The following is a 5685-nucleotide window of genomic DNA, read 5'->3' as shown; positions in this document are numbered from 1 at the left end:
CCCAAGAGGCAAGAAAATTTTGGGAATGATGAGGGCAACAAATGTATAGATGTGCTTTACACAATTGATCTATGTATTGTGACGAATTGTATGAGCCCCAATAAATTGATTAAAAAAAAAAAAAAAAATGAGATGGATGGGCACAGTGGCTGCATTGATGGGCAGGACCGGGCGGTGTTTCCTTCCCTGGTACATCGGGTCACTGTGAGTCAGAATCGGTGCAATGGCACCTAACAGCAACAACAACAAATAATAATAATAATATGCCCTGGAGAAAGATGAGGCTTTCTGTTCTTATACAGAGTAACAGTTGCCCAAACCCACCGGGCAGTTCAACCTTGTCCCACAGGGTGCCATGAGTCAGAACCGACTGGATGGCACCGCAGCATCTAATCAATAGATTGGCAATTTGATCCCTGCCAGTGGACTCCTGGTGACACACTGGTTACCCGGTGGGCTGCTAGGCCCAAGGTCAGCAGTTTGAGACCACCAGCCGCTCTGTGGGAGAAAGGAGGCTTTCTTTTTACTCCCGACAAGAGGAGCTGCCTCAGAGACCCACAGGGGCTGGTCTACCCTGTCCTCTCGGGTTTTTGCTGTGAGTCAGAATCCACTCTAGAGCAGGGAATTTGATTTGATTTTCTGAGTGGTCCTGTCAGGTAGCCAGGATCGGGACGGGGTTGTCCCTCCCATGACTTCGAAGACCCCCATAGAAGGTGGTTAGGAAGGAATCAGGTGAGCATTTGCCACCCATGAAGACCCCCGAACTGGGCATGCTCCAATTCAGGCCCCAAGCCAGGTGGGCAGTACACCTGAGCAGCCCAATCTAGACTCAGGTGGGCTTACTTCAGCCAAGAGGGCCAACCAGTACCTTCAACCCCGCCTCCCCAGCCAGAGGCTTGAAATACGCTGGCAGCAGGATGGCTGCTCTTTTTACCCTGCCCCTGTGCCAACTCGTGAGGTACCACGGTCTTCCTGGCCTCAGTTCCACACGTGGGGGTGCGCTGTCCCACGAGGTTGCTTGTACCCAGTTGTGAGCCCCAGCGCAGCTTCGGGGCGGGTTGGCACGCTTCCCTGAGTAGCATGTACTCTTTTGAGACTGTAAAACCTGAAATGTCTCCCGTCCTTCAGAAAAACCCACATGGGTCACAAACCAGGCTTTGGCGTGAATTCTTTTTCGTGGGAAGCCCAGAAGCTAGGCATGACCCATTCGAGGGACCTCACAGTCCAGTCCCTCGGAAGAAAGGACCCGGAGATTGTCTGTGGATGACAGCCTGGGAGGAGCCGTTCTGTCTGAGACACGTGAGATTGTCATGACTCAGATGATCAGGAGCAACAACCAGGGACCCGTCTTTACAGAATAGATCGCCAGGCCTTTCTTCTGCAGCACGGCTCGGTGGGTCACGACCCCCCAACCTTCCGGGCAGAGCTTTCCCGTCGGAGTGAAGCGCAGCACGTGAGTTAATAGCACCACCCTTGTGGTGCTCACTTGTGGTGAGCAAGGGTGTGCTTAACCACTTCGCCACCAGGGACTCCCAGGCAGGGGTACCCTGCGCCCAGGAGCCGAAGCTAATCATGGGGAATCCTGGGAGAAACCCAGACCGAGGGGCGCTGTCATCGTCAGAACTGCCACGGGAAAGGTGAAGGGGGTGCTGAACCCCACCAGGGAGCTGCTACCTCGGCCGCCCGCCGTCTTTTCCTGCCAAGGACTGGGGAGAAGCTCCCAGCCATGCTGGGGCCATTGCTGGGCTGGATGGCACTCGGTGCCAGGGATTAGGCTGTGGTTGAACCTTGCTGACAGCATCCAGGATTAGTTTGCTGACATAAGGTACAGAGACCCAGAGAGAGCGGGGCAGAGGCCCACAGACAGGGGAGACAGACACCCAGAGAGAGAAGCAGACAGGGACCCAGAGTGAGGAGACCAAGAGAGGGAGGGGGACAGGGACCCAGAGCGAGGGAGGAGGAGAGAGATCCAAGCAGAGAGAGAGAGAGAGGGAGACTCAAAAAGGCTGGGATGGACCCGGAGGCCTGACTGCCCAGGTGTTACTTCCCAGATGTGACCCAGGTTCCCCCGTCACAAGTTCTGTGTGTGGCCCGGGGTGGCGGGGAGGGGGCCGGGGGAAGGGCATCCCACCCTCTCGGTGGGCTCCCAACCGCCAGCCACAGCAGCAGGGTCCTAATCCCTGGCTCCGAGTGCCATCCAGCCCAGCTGCTCTGCCTGCTGCACCTGCTCCGTGTCTGCTCAGCAGGTGGTTGGACTCACCTGTGAACTCCCGCAGGCTCTGAGGCGCCACGGAGCCTTCAGTCCCTCCAGTAGGTCCCCTTACCTTAACACCCCCCACCCACCCAAATCGCAGCTGGACTACATTTCCCAGAAGGTATAGCGGCTTCTACCACCCCTGGCCTCAGGTTCGTGAGGCCTTAGGAATGTTGGGAAATGTAGTCTGAGCATAGGATGCAGGCCGAGCGTGGTAGGAATACAAATCTGGAGGAAGAACCCAACTCGTTGCAATAGAATCAATCGATTCAAGCGCATAGCACCCCTATGTGTGGGAGCGGACACCCTCGTCTTTCTCTCTCAGAGTGGCTGGTGGGTTCGAACCGCTAACCTTGCAGTTAGCAGCCTAACTCATAACCACTATGCCCCAGGGCTCCTTCTCTATAGTCTGTTTAGCCCACATTCCTTCTAGTATGTGGTTGTTAGGCAACACTGAATAGGTTCCAACGTCTAGCGACCCATGGGGAACATAGACGACAACCTTGCTGGGTCCGGTGCCATCCTCACAATCATCGAATCCATTGACACTGTGGCAAGCCATCTCCTAGAGCAGCGGTTCTCAACCTGTGGGTCGAGACCCCATTAGGGGTCGAAAGACCCTTTCACAGGGGTCGCCTAAGACCATCAGAAAACATACATGATTACCGATGGTCTTAGGAACCGAGACACCGCTCCTCTGTCTGTCTCTGGGCCAGTCTGCCTACCTGCAAATATGCCACCTACGAGTCCCCGGCCTGAAGACTGTTACCTATGCTACACCGTGCTTCAAGACAAACTTTCATTTATTTGTCATTAGAAATTAATATTTTACAATATATAATTACATGTTTTTGTGATGAATCGCGATGCTTTCACTATGTTCAATTTGTAACAGTGAAAATACATCCTGCCTATCAGATATTTCCATGGAGATTCATCACAGTAGCAAAATGACAGTGATGCAGGACCAAGGAAAATAATTTTATGGTTGGGGGTTACCACAGCATGAGGAACTGCATTAAAGGGTTGCGGCATTAGAAGGTTGAGAACCACTCTTGTAGAGGATTTGGGGCTTTTTTGTTAACCTGCCTCCGAGTGGATTCTGACACTCATGGGGATCCTGTAGGCCAGGGTAGAACTGCCCCTGTGGGTTTCTGAGACAGTAACTCTTCGTGAGAGCAGAGAGCCTCCTTTTCCTCCCACAGGGCAGCTCCTGGTTTCCAACCGCTGACCTCGTGGTTAGCCGCCCAACACATAACCCACTGTACCGTAGGGCTCTTTTGCTTTATTCTGGATTTCAGATTGCAGTACAAACGTTTTTAAGCCACCATAGGAGCACTGGATTTTTATTTTTCCCTGAAAAGAGGGCAATGTAAGTTTAGGGGTGTAGGCCATACTTTACCATGCGTGGTCCCTCCTGATGCCATGTCAAAGTACATGAGACAAAGCTGTCCTCCTTCCTGGACAGATTTGCCTGTTCTCTGGCAGGCCATGGTCGGTTCAATATTCACCACCGATGCCAAAATCCAAGGCATCGATTTGTTGGGGGTTCAAGTTAAAGAAGACCACTATTGTGGTTGGAAGGGGTGCCAGCCCCCCCACCCCACTCATCACGGGTTTGATAGGCACAATTGTACAGTTGAGATACATAAATATTATATTAAAGTCATAGAGAGCATGAGAGATAGGAGAGAGATTGAAGTAACGGAGTCAGACACAATTCATGGTAGCATGCTCACCTCAGCCCCGCTTGGTGGTCCTCGTGGGGAGAGCCCGGGAGTGAGAGCAGGAGAGCCCCCCACTTTATTGCTACCCAAGGGTTATATCCTACTTTGGGGGACGTGATTACAGGTAACCACACGTCACAGGAAGGGGCAGTACAATAGGCATACACATTATAGGAAGCGGATGTACAATGGGCATAAGTGTGACAGGAAGGGGATAAGCTAGGGGTATACATGTGACAAGAAGGGCGGACCCTAGACTCATGATGGCGGCCTAACCTTGGTCACCCTTGGGGGGGGCTTGACCTCTCTAGGGTCTCCTACAAGGAAACAGACAACTACTATCCTTATCAGAAGGGAGTGCGCCCTACTTGTTGTGGGATAGACAGTGGTGGCTGCTTGCTCTAGATGGCTGATAACCCTTAGGGAGAATGACCCTGACCTACTCCTGATGACCTCCAAGTGTATGTCATTTGCAAGCAGCTAAGTTTGGCATCTATTTGGGGGAGACCACTTGGGAGAAATCCTTCTGTTTCCCACATACTATAATGTCCAATTAGAACTGATGGTGCCCGGCTATCAAAAGATATAGCATCTGGGGTCTTAAAGGCTTGAAGATAAACAAGCAGCCATCTAGCTCAGAAGCAACAAAGCCCACATGGAAGAAGCACACCAGCCTGTGTGCTCATGAGGTGTCAATGGGATCAGGTATCAGGCATCAAAGACCCAGAACAAAAAATCATATCAATGTGAATGAGGGGGAGCACAGAGTAGAGATACAAGCCCATCTGTAGACAATTGGGCATCCCCTCACAGAAGGGTCACAAGGAAGAGACCAGCCAGTGGGGGTGCAGCATAGCACCGATGAAACATACAACTTTCCTCTAGTTCTTTAATGCCCCCCCCACTATTGTGACCCTAATTCTATCTTACAAATCCATAGACCAGCTCATGTACACTAGTACAGATAAGAAATGAAAACATAGGGAATCCAGGACAGATAAACCCCTCAGGACCAATATTGAGAGTAGCCATATCAGGAGGGTAAGGGGAAGGTGGAGGGATAAAGGGGAAACCGATCACAACGATCTACATAACTCCTTCCCAGGGGGACAAGACAGACAACAGAAAAATGGGTGAAGGGAGACATCAGTTAGTGTAAGACATGAAAAAATAAAATATTATACTTTATCAAGGATTCATGAGGGAGGGTGGGAAATGAGCTGATCCCAAGAGCTCAAGTAGAAAGCAAATGTTTTGAGGATGAGGGCAACAAATGTACAAATGTGCTTGACACAATAGATGTATGTATGGATTGTGGTAAAAGCTGTATGAGCCCCCCATAAAATGAGTTTTTATAAAAATGTCCAATTAGAATGATGTGAAGTCTTGTTTATCAGGCTAGCCCGGACTGCGGAGGGCATGCTCGAAGGACCTATCCACCACACTGCAGTGCCAGTCTTCCATGGCCAAGCCTCTTTTTATATTATCCAGGGAGGGCAGAATACAGAAAGCAGAAGAAAAAGCCAGTCGAAATCCATCTGTCACTAGGTCAGTGGTATTGACAGAAGTAAAACAAAGGGATATTTAGGTAACGTGTCGGGCGCTTTGTTTTATGATCCCATTCCTGGGTTTACGTCTCCAGCTGCCCCTCCTAGTGTGGGGACATGAACACCCTTGTCCCCAGGAGAAAGAAAGCCTGACAGC

Source organism: Echinops telfairi, unplaced genomic scaffold, assembly GCF_000313985.2.
Source record: "Echinops telfairi isolate 266 unplaced genomic scaffold, ASM31398v2 ScPeMD7_655;HRSCAF=1070, whole genome shotgun sequence".
NCBI classification, from domain to species: Eukaryota; Metazoa; Chordata; class Mammalia; order Afrosoricida; family Tenrecidae; genus Echinops; species Echinops telfairi.
This window is presented reverse-complemented; position numbering follows the sequence as displayed.